The sequence below is a fragment of the Podarcis cretensis genome, assembly GCF_951804945.1.
Source record: "Podarcis cretensis genome assembly, chromosome: 11".
Taxonomy (NCBI): domain Eukaryota; kingdom Metazoa; phylum Chordata; class Lepidosauria; order Squamata; family Lacertidae; genus Podarcis; species Podarcis cretensis.
In genome coordinates, this window is record NC_137180.1 from 6,529,127 (window position 1) to 6,542,975 (window position 13,849).

Sequence of the window (13,849 nt, forward strand, 5' to 3'; positions counted from 1 at the left end):
TCTTCTTCTTCTTCTTCTTCTTCTTCTTCTTCTGGCAATCACTCGTAGCTGAGTAAGGTTGTCTTCCATAAACATGGTTTTAACAACGAGTCCCTAAGTGACTGTGGAGTTGTGGTGCTCCACTGCTCGGCTCCCAGCTGATGTTTAGAATTGCTCTTTTGTGTTGCAATCCTATATGCATTTGCTAGGAAGTAAGTTCCACTGACTTCAACAGCCTTATACTTACAGCATTATAGTGTCATACCTATGCATGTCTTTTCAGATTCTATTTAATCTGTTCAGAGCAGAGCTGGCCCAGCCATTAGGCAGAGTGAGGCCACTGCCTCAGGTGGCAGAAGTTCCCAAGACAAGACCCCACAGCCTCTCATCTGATTCAGTGGTGAAGAAGCAGTCTCAGCATCAGTGCCCATTTCAGGCAAAATTGTGTTCATTTGGGGTGAGATCTTGCCTGAAATTGACACCATCTTTCCCAGCAGCTGATAAGACAGGGCACATGGTGGTGGCAGTGGCAGGGTGTGGTGGCGGCGGGAGTGGCGGCTGCAGCAGGGCAGAGAGGCACTTCCTGTTTCATCTCCTGTGGTGAAAAGGGACATGTCACCCCTGATTCAGAGTCTGTTGAATCCCACACCTGCTTACCTGCGAGTATGTCCAACTGAACTCAGTGGTGCTTACTTCTAACTGGATGTGCACAGGGCTGTGCTATGAGGGTCCTAGATTGTGCTCACATTGTTACTTCTGAAAAGTCATTACTATTGCCCTAAACACCTTTATTTTTGCGTTTCTATTTACTTTTCTGCCTTACTTTAGTGTCCACTGCAACTACTTATAACTCTTGTAAAATCTAAAGCTAGTCTGTTTTCTTAAAAAAAAAAAATGTTGTTCCCCAAAGTTGTAAAGATAATCTTTTTTGTAAGGCTCTGGTGCAATTGACTTGCAGGATCAAGCAGTTCATTTAAGAAAACATTGCCTATATCTTATTTAACAAAAGTTTAATCACGGATTTAAAAAAAAAAAAACGGAAAGGAAAGAATAGATCTGTTTGCCTTGAGAAGTTTTGGTTTCCCTGATTTAACAGACAGAGAGCTTCTATGGCTGGGGGGCTACTTTGTTCCTCTGAAAGTGGCTACTGAGGAACCTTGGAACATAAATACATTCAATAAGCCAATAATTCTGCCTGCATTTGCTGCTGCTCTTGAGGGTATCTCCATGCTGGCAAACAGAAGGGTAATGGGAATTAGAAGGAGGGGGGAAAGAGTAATAAAAATATAAATCACAAAAGGAAGGAAATCCATTTGGTCCTTGGCAGAGGAGACACCGCTCAGCTAATCCATGCTGAGTGCAATCCAATACTCCTTTATATAATCCTGTGCTCGTGGAAGAAAATTAAAGTTTAATGCAATAACAGCTGACCCAAATCACTTTTGTTGCCCAGAAGCAGATTAAAGAATAGTTAAAAATCATACAAATCTAATTTCTTCAATTTAAAAAAACTTCACTCTGTAGCATCCTGATTCTTTAATCCATACCATCAGGTTTTGATTATTATTAAGCATATATTACCCATGCAAGACAGAGGAGGAGGGGGAGGGAGAGGAAAGAGGGAGCAACAGCCAAGATATGATTTCTGCACAAATGGTACACCCTAAAGCTCTTTGGAAATCTGTTCCTTTTATCATAGGTGTATATACAGGTCTCATTTTCTACCCCATCTGTGCCTGTGATATCTCCTTTTAAAAATTGTTAAATTTACTGAAATAGTATACATTCTTTGGAAGCCACCCTTGTGAATCATAGATCACTGATAAATAGGATATGTCTGGATGATATCTAATTAAGTCAGGGTTGGAGATCCTCCATCCCAGGGCTCAATGTGGCCCTCCAGTTTTCTCTATCCGGCCCTCAGAACTCTCCCCAGCAGTAGTGTAGCATGGGCAGGGCGAGGGGAACCATGGCCACAGGCTCAGAATTCTGAGGGGCACAATCTGGCGCCCCCACAACAGGCTCCGTTGCTAAGACCACATGGCTGCCACCTTCTGGAGCCATGGGGAGGCAAGCCGCACCTGGGCCGAGCCTCTGGGGCTGCGGTGGCGCCTCCTTCTCCTTGCGGCTGGTGAACAGATGCCTGCCCATGTGTGTAACTCCAGCCAACCGGAGCGTGGATTTTCCCGACCCATGTCAGTCCTTCCCTGGGGCCTCCCTTCTGGCATGTGTCCTTAGGTAAGGTATGGAGCCACCCAATCATGCAGGATCCACCAGCACTCATCCTTGAGTTGCACAGCCAATGAGAAGCAGCTGCGCTTGGCACCTCGACCTGCTCTCCACTGTCCTCTTACTAGACCTGCTGCAGCTGTGACTCTGGCACTGCTGGGATGCTGCCAAGCCTACCAAAGAGTGCCAGCTATCGCTCCTGATAGGATCTGATTGAGCTGAGAGGGTGAACATGGTAACCTCCATGAGGAGTAGGGTCTGTTGACTCCCATACAACACCTGCAAATAAGGTTAGGGGCACAACCCTTGTCTTGCCCCGGGAACTGGCAACGCAGCTATGCCACTGCTCCCCAGGCGACACTCCTCACTGCCCCCCAAGTGTTTTTGCTTGACTAGAATGCTTGACTTGAACTCTGATTATGCCTCTGGTTTCCTTGGATGGAAGACAGAGAGGGTGAGTGTGTGTTTATAGAAATGAGCCTACTACATAAAGATAAACTTTACATTTCTTGCTTTTGCCACAGGCCATGCCCACCTTGTGGATCTTGAAAGATTGCCCAGGAACCTGATTTTCAAGGGGAGTGCAACCCCACCCCAAGCAGGCTAGATCCCAGCACCCTGAACTGCCTCCCAACTGACAACGAGGCCCATCTGTCTTGTCTGGTTAAGTTTCCATTTTTTTCATCCTCCTCCAGTCCATTTTCAATGCCAGACATTGATTCAGAACATCAGCAGTTGGTGATGGAAAGGAGTAATAAGAGTTGAGTGTTATCCACATACTGATGACACTAAGCTCCAAAGGCCTGGAGAGCCTCCCGCAGTGCACAGGCCACAGGATTGGCCTTTGCTATATGAAAAGAAGATCATTATGTACCAGAGGAGATCTATGCAAATAGCATCAACCCAGCTCTCCCCATTTCAGGTTGCAGCTCAGGGCAACTTGACATCAGCTGAGCCATTTACTCATTGGCAAGTCTGAAAGTACAGCCTATAAATCAAGCTGCATTGTATTACTCACAGCACCCTGTGGAAAATCTAAGTGAAAGTGCATGTGTAAATGTAGGGAGTGGGAAAAGCTTCTGTCTCTTGCCACTCCCACCCAACAATGGTCATAGAGCAACCACATCCTTTATTAGCCTTTAAGAACAGTTATTGTTTCAATGTGTTCCAATGACTCTGAATCAGCCAGCAGTGGCAGCAATGCTCAGTGTACAAGTCTCCTGAGTGTCACTGGATCCCAAAGCCAGTTCCTGGTGCATTTGGCCACTTGTGCTGCCGGCTTCCTGGGCAGGCTGGAAAATATATTAAACACAGTTGTAGAGAGTCCCAGTTCCCTGCTCTCTCCCTGTCTAATCCCTTTGCAGGCTTCCAAGCTTAAACTGCAAATGTCATCACCACGAACGCAGTAGTTGAATCCAACAGGTGGGGTAATAAAACATGACATTTCCAGCCAGTTTAATTGTACAGGGTGTGATGGGATAGATTTTCAGTACAAACAGGGGTTTAGTTTATGTCTGTGACAAGGCCACAGACCTACTCCTCTACCATGTAGCCACATGATCTAGGGTGTTAAGTTCCCACCTGCAATATACTTTATGACCTTTCAGGTGATGAAACTTCTGACCTATAGCATTCTCATCTTTGCTGGTTCAGCTGTTGGGTGGTGACAACTTGCTAGACTCTGTGCTGGGGCTAACTGTGATTTACTGCACATTAGAATTAAAGCATTAGCATGAGATTCTTGTCCACCCAACCCTAAAGGGCTTTGGCCGCCGTACAGCTGACTCTCTAGAGGAAATTACAACAAGCCAGGATTTGCTGTGAGCCTATTGCCGCCTAGTGCCAAAACAGTTCATAAATTTAACTGCAGTGCATATCTACCATGTGTTGTGTTCTCTCTCTCTCCCCCCCCTCCTGCTGCCCCCCTCCCACAGCCCTCTTTCAGATATTATGACAGTTTCACAGCCTCTCTGAAGGCTGCCTTTAACAAACAAAATGTTCTGGTTTCAAAAATAAATATACGGCGTCTGTACAGAGCTGCTTTTTAAACACTGATATTAAATATGAAACAGCTATTAATCTGGAAAAGCAAAGATGATGTGCAGAAACTCCATGATCAGCAACACAATAGTTCTAAGCAGCCAAGGAAATTGATTCCTTCATCGTATGAACCTCTGATGGAATAGTATCTGCAGGAGGGGCTCTCCTTCAAAGCACAGTGACTGGTTATAAAAAGAGGTTCAACAATCTCTAGGTATCCAGGCACCCATTTGTAGAGGACTTTGTATATCAGCTGGTAGCTGATTGGGAGCCAGTACCAATTGGTTTAAACTTAACCCATGGTTTGACCCTCATGCAGGGGGAGGGTCTCACAACAGTTCAAGCTAAGTAGTAAAGACAAGAAGGAAAATCCAGATTGCCCAAACTATGGCTGCTCCACTTATCTCATTAAGCTCCCCTAATGTATCTTTGATGAGGGGGAGCCATTCCAGAGCAACTTCTTTGCCTAACTCAAGGCTTTTCATTCAAGAATAGGGTACAAGGGTGCCAACTTGAATAAAATTTGGGGAGGGTTAAGCCCCTCTCTGCAAAAAAAATCACAATACGTGGTATGTGCACACCATTTGAATGGCAAGCCCATCAACTTTGGGGGGTGGCCCCCTCAAATATTTTTGGGGGGGTCAAAGAGGCCTCATTCCTAGGAGTTGGCTCCTATGATAGGGAGCCAATTTCTATCAAGCCCACTTCAGTTTTCAAACGTTCTGAAGCTTCTTGAGCAGGGAAGGGCTTCTGTCCAATCAGAGAATTCTACTTAACCTAAGCAATCTTTTTCTCTATCCTTTTTTAAAAAGGGGGAGGGGGCTGAAAGTATCATTTTCAGTATTCTGCTTTCATAACAATATAACAGTTGGTGGAAAGGCTGCTTTGTAGAACAATTCTATGCAGCTATCTTCATAATACTATAATATTAAGCCTTTTTGGTTTAAGCAAAAGCCCAACATGTACAATAGAATGTGATTATTCACCTACCACTATTGTCCTTAGAATCTATTAGAAGGTTGAAATTTATGCCATTTTTAAAGAAAGGCTGATGGTTGGACACTGCGGTCTACAGGACTGTGACAGCACCTGCTGTTCAGAAGTATTCAGGCGCACTGTAAAATTGCTTTGCTTCTCTGAAGTGTCTCTTGTCTAATAATTCTATGCCAGAGCTTAGAAAAATCTTAATAGACTAGAGACACTGGAATGTGGGTTGGAGGGCATGTCCATTGTTTTCTGATACAGCACGTTTTAGTTACAGTGTGTCTGGTTGACAACTGCAAGCATCATTCAAAGCCCATTGGTCACAATTTGGAGTAGACCAAGGTCACATTCACACCATGCATTCAAAGCACTTGAGATACCACTTTGAGTTTTCATAGTTCCCCCCATGGAATTTGAGGAGCTGTAGCTTGATAAGTGCACTGAGAGTTGTTATTCATTTCACAGAGCTACAGTTCCCAGAGTTCTTTGGGAAGGAAGATTTGATAAACTACAGCTCCCAGAATTCTTTGAGGGTAGCCTTGTGTGGGTAAAGAGGTATCCTAGAGTTTGTAATGTACGGTGTGAAGGTGGCCCAAGTGAATATTTAAGAAAGAATTCTCCAAATTCTCCAAAAGAGCAAACACCAAGCACAGCCTGTACTGTCTTCAGCCTTCACTGCCACTTTGACCCTCCTCCTTTCTCCCAAATGAAATTTACAAGGAGATGGAGCTCAATGGCAGGGAAGGGCGGATACAGCATGTTTTCATTCAAAGTGTTCTCAGCAACCATCCTCAGAAAGTCACACCTCCACTTAGGAAAAACTATAGATCCCAGCATTCTTTCTCCTGGATCTTTCCAAACCCCTCAATTGTTGTTTTTGAGCCTCCGAATTCCAGAGGTCAGCACCATCCATCTCTCAAATTTCCACAAAAAATCCAATGTTAGGCATTGATATCAACATCCAGCAGGCTTATTTAGCTTAGACACTTAAAAGAATCAAATCAATGCTTAAAAATCATAAAAATTATTTACACAATTACTGGGGGAAAGCCTGTTCCTTCTTATTACCTAGCTGTCCTTTTCTGATATATAGATAGGGATATTCCCTCAATTACTCATCTTTAAATAAATCCCTATGCTTAGTACAGTTATCTGTCTTTACTAATCAAAGTCAGCAAACAATGAGCAAAGAGGATATAGAATTGCTACCCGGAAAATCTCAGAAGGTGCAAAAAGCCCTTTTTTTCTTTATAAAATATAAAAAGGGTCTCAGGCATGTAAAACAATAATGACAAACATTATATGCCACTTTCTACCCTCTCTAAATTGAGTTGCACTCTAGGGTTTTCCTTCCCTTAAAAGAAAAAAAAATTGCTTAAAATATTTAATATTGGTGGCAAGTTTCATCTTGATGTTAACAACTTATCTGGCTGGGCTACTATTGCCAAGTATTTTGCTTCCTGATCCCACTAAAAAAAATCAATGGAAATGTTGCCATTGGCTGCAAAAGGAACTGGTTAGGCCCCCAAAGCCTGCTACAATAGTAAGTGTTCTTGCGGACTGGCCTCTGTGTGTCCAATCGGAATTGTTATGAATGGCCCTTTCAAAGCTTGATTGATGGGTCAGGACATGCCTGCCTTGTTACTACACAAATGAGGAACAAGGTTGATGGAATTCTAAAGAAAGCAATCCCTTATTGAAAGCCTGCTAACAGGGCAGCTATTTACTACAGCTCAGTCAAGCAGCCCCTATTCACAGGAGCAAAGCCAGGAAGACAAAAGAAATTACGCGTTCATGGCTCTCAGGCAAAAGCCATCGCCAAGCCATCTCGGGGGCAGGATGAAGCCATTAAACAATGAGACATACCAGAGCAATTATGGTAATCACTTAGCGTGTTTGAAGCCAGGAGAGAACAGAAGATCTGTGCCATCACATCACTTACTTACTAGCAACCTTCTGTTGTTTTTACCATTCTCTCTCCCTGCCCCCCCCCCATTGAAATTCTGGGTTTTGTGAGATTTTTGAGTTGCCTTGCCGGGTTTAGTCGCACAACGGTATACAAATTTGCTAGCAATCAGAAAAGGTAACCACTTAGGATATGATTGCTGCTTTCAAATCCCACATCACTCATGATGGAAGTCAGTCCTCTGTATGCTCTGGCCACACACAAAGATGAGCTGCACCAGGCCTGCCCCACCCCTTTCCGCTTCCCCACAGCTGCAGTAACATGGTAGCACACTTGGCTCACGGCGTGGCCAGATCCTGCAAACAAACAACTCCCCACACAGTGTGAGCTGCCATGTGGGTCATTTTTTAAGCAGCAACTCCCAACTGTTTTGACCCTGAATTCTGGCAGCAGAATGATATGGCTTGATTGCATCTTTGGGCCTATATTGTTTTAGGAAGTGCAGTCCAAACACTGGAGCTGCATGTTATTCTGCTTTCAAAAGACCCTGCTGTTTCTGATTTCATTATGAAAACTCCCCGTCCAATGAGAGTTTTCCAGACTGTTTTCCTTATGGCATGCCAGGAAAGAACAGCTGTAAGTCAATACATACAATGCTTCATCAAAATTTAAGCAACCCAGGACCATAAATTTTTAAACTGGCTTGATTAACTTCGCAGTGAGAGAAAAAGTCCTGAAAGAGCTCAAAGGCAGCTCCCAACAAACATCCATCAGCAGGAGCATCTTTTGCCACTGACCTGGGAGAACATTAGCTTTGAAATACCCCCAAATGGTATAGGCTCTCACTTTGGGCTTTTCTGGGCGACCCATGTTCACCTTTTCTGCATCTAACACCATGTGACATGAGGCACAAGAAAACACAAGCCACAGCTGCAAAGGATAAATCAGAAACACACGCAGAGAGCAAGGCTGATTCTTCTTTTGCAGCTCGAATTCAGTGGGTTTTTTCGAATTTTGCGCCTTTTTGGTCACACTGCACAGTGACAGAAAAGGGGACCAGATTCAAAAAGCACAAAACTCAAACCACAGATGCAAAGGAAGAACTGGAGGCACTATCTAAGTGTGCTCCCAATGCTTCCTCACCAGCCATGGTGTGAAAGTGTAACGCCTGCTATCATATGTTGCCAAGTGATTGACAGGTGAGCCCATGAAGGGTTGCCCACCTTGGGATCCAGCCCTCCAAACCACAAGGTGGTTGCTCACCTTTGGTATAGAATAATTTTGAAGGTAAACATTTCCTACACTGTTCAAAGTTTTATATATATATATATATATATATATATATATATATATATATATATATATTTTACTGGTGCAGCAAATACTTTTTTTTACTGGAAGTTGCCATTTAATGGAGACTATCCCTCCTAAAGGGACGCGGGTGGCGCTGTGGGTAAAACCTCAGCGCCTAGGACTTGCCAATCACATGGTCGGCGGTTCGAATCCCCGCGGCGGGGTGCACTCCCGTCGTTCGGTCCCAGCGCCTGCCAACCTAGCAGTTCAAAAGCACCCCCGGGTGCAAGTAGATAAATAGGGACCTCTTACCAGCGGGAAGGTAAACGGCATTCCGTGTGCTGCACTGACTCACCAGATGCAGCTTGTCACGCTGGCCACGTGACCCAGAAGTGTCTGCGGACAGCGCTGGCTCCCGGCCTATAGAGTGAGATGAGCGCACAACCCTAGAGTCTGGCAAGACTGGCCCGTACGGGCAGGGGTACCTTTACCTTTATCCCTCCTAAAACCCTCAACATTCCACTCTTTCAGACATTTTTCATGCTTGTTTTCAGCCACTGATTCCCTCATCGACTGCTGCTGCTTTAGAGCCATTGGTTTTTTTAAAAAAATAACTTGAAAGGGATTTCATGATCCCAGCCAATCAGGGATCACATAGACAACATAATGATGTCATGGCCTTGTGTAGATAAATCAGATTTGGCAATGTACTAATGTTACCAAGGGTAAACTGCTGAACTCATGCATCTGCTTATCTCACCTTGACATGCTGAAAATGAGGTTTCTACAGGCTTCCTACCCCTCAAATTTAGCTCCTGAATTCTTACCCAAATTGGCTACTAGCACACAGTCACCCTTGTTAGTCTGAGCTCTTTTTAATGGAATAATTAAACAAATGGGTGTTACTTACCCTCTTCTCACACATCTGCTTAACTCACCTTGATATTTTATCAGTTAGGGCTCCTCGTAGCATGTGGGTTCTCATGTGTTGATGTTGACCTTTAAAGCCCTACACGGCCTCGGCCCCGTATACCTGAAGGAGCGTCTTCACCCCCATCATTCTGCCCAGACGCTGAGGTCCAGTGCTGAGGGCCTTCTGGCGGTTCCCTCACTGTGAGAAGCAAAGCTACAGGGAACCAGGCAGAGGGCCTTCTTGGTAGTGGCACCCGCCCTGTGGAACGCCCACCCATCAGATGTCAAAGAGAAAAACAACTACCAGACTTTTAGAAGACATCTGAAGGCAGCCCTGTTTAGAGTTTTTAATGTGTGACATTTTAATGTATTTTTAATCTTTGTTGGAAGCCACCCAGAGTGGCTGGGGAGACCCAGCCAGATGGGCAGGGTACTACTACTACTACTACTACTAATAATAATAATTTATTATTAAAGCCTTATTGGGAAATGCAGAGCAGAATCAATGTGATTAGTTGTCTTTTTTTTTTTTTAAAAAAAAAAAGATATTTATTAAAGTTTCCAATTAACACATAAAAACACAAACAACAATAAAAACATACACAAACACAATACTAAAAACATGTATAATTTCAAATCTTAATTCTTAAACCTAATTTCCTCGACCTCCTCGCACCTCCCCCTTCTGTATTCTAATTCCATTTATCTAATCAGCAAATCCATTCCCTTATTTCCCATTATTTTTTATAATTCTGTTCTTTTTCCTTAATCAGCACCCCTGAAAACCACAAAATTTTAAAACTCATGTCGATTCTAGTCTTCATTAATATTATAGTGTTTGCTTAGATAGTCTTTAAATTTCTTCCAATCTTCTTCCACTGTCTCTTTCTCCTGGTTTCGGATTCTGCCCTTCATCTCTGCCAGTCCCATGTAGTCTGTCAACTTCATCTGCCATTCTTCTCGGCCTTTTGGCTAAGATCAAGTGTAGTGATTAGTTGTCTTAAAGTGATCAGAAGTGGGGAACCTCTGTCATTCTGAGCACCACATTTATTCATGGGCAACCTTCTGGAGAAAGCATGCTGGTAGTAGGCAGGGCCAGAGGTTAAAAAAAAAGCCAGTGGGATAACAGATACAACTCTTATCCTTTGTACAGCCCAACAGAAGTAAGAGGTGCATCTTTCCATCCTCCATCCAGGAAAGCAAGAGGAACTGCCTCAATTCAAGGACACACTCCAGCCAGTCCTGAGGGCCAGACAGAGAGCCCTGGAGATCTGCATTTGGACACCGGGTCCAAGGTTCCCCACCCTGTCTTAAAGTATTAATATTAAATGACTTGGGCAGGAATCCTGTTCAGCAACCTGCTGAATCTAATGAAGTTTTCAAGCAATTTTTTGTTTATTCCCCTTTCCTCCTGATTCCCCCTGCACCACCTAGAACACTGTTCCAGAAGGTGCGTGTTATGTACGCCAACCCCGTGGAGGCATGAGGGAAAGGGGAGCCAAGAAAGTACCTTATTCTATAAGCAGAATTCCACACACAGAACTCTGGATCAAGCCCCTTATTCGTTGGGTAGCCCATGTATCAACTTTTGGTGAAATACATTGTTTTGTTTTTCCTCCGGCAATGGCAGTAATTTTGCTTTTCTTAGTTGTCTACATCTGGGAACTTCACCTTAGTTGTCTACGTCTGGGAATAAGTTTGATTATGCACGAAAGCTCTCCTCTAGATCCGATGTCTTGCTAAGGTGTTTTCAAAACCTTTCCATCAGTATCGAGGGTTATGTTTACCTGTGTGACGTTTATGGAGAGTGAAAACACAGAATATCATAACAACCTCAGAGAAGCTCTTCAGAACAGTACTTTATAATGGATGCGGTCATTGTAACTTGTATATTCAGATTGAGGCCACATCATTTAAAAGTCTTCATAGAGGATGTTTAGCACAATATAGCTACTATAAGATTATCAAGAAACCAAGGCACTTTTGCTCCATATATTTTGGTGTAATCTTATTCATTTTGTGGTACAATATCTGTATTGTGAGTCACTGAATCACACAGTCATATATACCTCTATCCTATGCTGCAAGGAGCTTATGTTCTCTTTATTGTTCTTTTTTGAAAAATCTAGTTTTACAATGTGCCCAGAATGTGAATATGGGAGATAATTTGCAAATACAATGATTGCAGAACAATCATTCATTCATTCATTCATTCTTCTCCCTCATTCAATGAAGAGGGAGGGTGGATCATTTTTCCTCTGCGGAAACATCTGAAGATTAAATGAAATGTTCTCAGTTCATCATCATAATGTATTAGTTGCTTTATAAATAATATGTGCAACTTGCTGTACTACAGGGATGAGGAACCTGTGGCCCACCAGACGTTGTTGGAGTCCAGTTCCCACCAGCCCCAGTCAACAAGGCCAATGGTCAGGGATGATCAAGTCCAAGAACATTTGGAGGGCCCCTGGTTCCTCATTCCTGCTTTAGAGAAAACACACACAAGGCACTTTCCACAGGTTCCCACCCGCTTTATTTTTAAGTGAGGGGAATCTTTGTACAATCTGAGAGAGAGGGAAAGGAGAAAAAAGTTAAATAATACAATAATTAATTTGGCAATAAGTAATAATCTCTGCACCAAAGCCAAACAGTACATGAAGAGGGGAATGCAAGGCAGAAAAGATGAGTTCTAAATAATTTCTGTAAAGTGAAACACTGAATAGGCCATTCAATATTACAAGGAAGATTATTCCACACATACAGATCAAACCAGTACTCTACATTTATTAAAGCTAAATTTTCAGTAGGAAAGCAATAAGCAGTAATATCATGCCAAAACAAAAACATAACCTACACTCATTGACATATGGGAGCAGGGATAATTTCACTTAGAGTAGCCACTGAATTTACTTCAAGAAATAGAGGACACCAACAATAGCCCCAGACATGTGGGCAAGCAAGCTGCTGTTGAATCCAGAAAAAGGCAGAAGTAATGTTGATATGGGGTTCTGCTCTACATTGGGCCGGATTTTTGAAAGCCTAGTAAGTTCAAAACACAGCAATCAGAGAGTTGTATCCAATGCTAGTCCTACTCAGAGTAGATTCATTAAAAATGGTGGCCATGACTAACTTAGGTTCATTAATTATGACTAACACTGGCTACAGCTAGCATTATAATAAAACCCGCAACTTTTGTCAGATCATATTACTCCGTTGTTATTCAAGTTTCATTGATTTTCAATTTGTTTCCTGACCCAACTCAAAGTCTTGGTTTAAACCTACATTTGAGGAGGTTGTAGACCTGAGGGCCTTTGGATTCTGCTGGACTACAACTCCCATAATTGCTGATCACTGGCCATGCTTACTGGGGCTTTTGAAAGTTGGAGACCAACTACATCTAGAAGTCCATACGTTTTCTATCCTTACCTTGTGTTATCTAGGACTGTCCCATGAAGTGTTTTCTTCCATAGAAGCTGACTGCAGGCATGTCTCATTCAACATCTGAAGTCCTGTGAATTGTCCTCTTCCTATTTGAAGTAAGTGGGTGAGAACACAAAATATTATTTTAATGTGGCAGCAGATATGTGGAATGCCCTCCCTAGAGTGGCTACTTGCCCACTTCCCTACCTGCAATTCAACAAACAACAACAACATGGCGGTTAAAGAAGATGTTCATAATTGAGTTATTCATTGGCTGGCTGTATTCTATGACAGCTGTGCTTTCATGCAAATTGTTGTTGGTCTTTTTTAATGGATACTTTAGAAACCTTGATGGGTATCTGATGGAAATAAGGGATACCAAATGTTTTTTGGGGGTTTTAATTTAAAAATGGAAAGGCAGTGGATGAAAGTGAAGTGAAGAGACACTTGAATGGTTTGCATGATAGGGCTGATTTATTATAAGCAAACCCATGACTCAGTCTGGCAATCTTGACTACTGCACACACAGAACAGGTGTTCCACAGATGCAGCCTCTGTGGGATTCCAGTGCCTGAGATGAAAAAAAGAAGAGTACAGGAGGAAAGGAAAGGATTTGGAAGAGGAACCTTATTCCTTTCCAAAATGTGTGCCCTGAGAGAACAGCTAGTGCTCTGTGAGAAAAACAAGGCCTGGAATATTATAGGCAGTATGTTATTAAAAAGGATTATTAAAGCAGAGATGGTCAGTCAGCAGACCTCTGGCCCCCACCATTGTTTTCTTTTCTATAAATGGATGAAAGTAAGCTTAAGGCTTTTCTAATGAAAGCATTTAAAACTGCCCCTTTTATATAATACTGTTGCACAGCACCCCAATCTCCAGGTGGTGTGAGATTGCAGGCATTCCAGGCTCTTACCCAGGGCTCGTGCTTACTTTTGGGAATGAGGCACAGAGGAGATTGTGGTGTCTCTATAATATATGGTTTATTTACACATATATACCACCTGAGCCTACAATGCAGGGGTTCACAGCATTAACACCCCACAGAGGCAGAATTAGGACAGCGGGACCCGTTTTGCCGTATTGGGT

The 13,849-nt window shown here is 43.1% G+C and overlaps 2 long non-coding RNA genes across 2 annotated transcripts in view; one reads left to right on the forward strand and one right to left on the reverse strand.

Annotated features, from left to right (window-relative positions):
• LOC307227095 overlaps positions 1–11,294 on the forward strand; it is a 684,774-nt gene extending 673,480 nt beyond the window's left edge. The window contains exon 3 of the long non-coding RNA XR_013843804.1: positions 11,284–11,294. This is a non-coding gene — a long non-coding RNA (uncharacterized lncRNA). The remainder of the gene's footprint in view (positions 1–11,283) is intronic.
• LOC307227090 overlaps positions 1–13,849 on the reverse strand; it is a 75,650-nt gene that overhangs the window by 31,614 nt on the left and 30,187 nt on the right. Inside the window, exon 5 of the long non-coding RNA XR_013843799.1 lies at positions 12,770–12,870. This is a non-coding gene — a long non-coding RNA (uncharacterized lncRNA). The remainder of the gene's footprint in view (positions 1–12,769; positions 12,871–13,849) is intronic.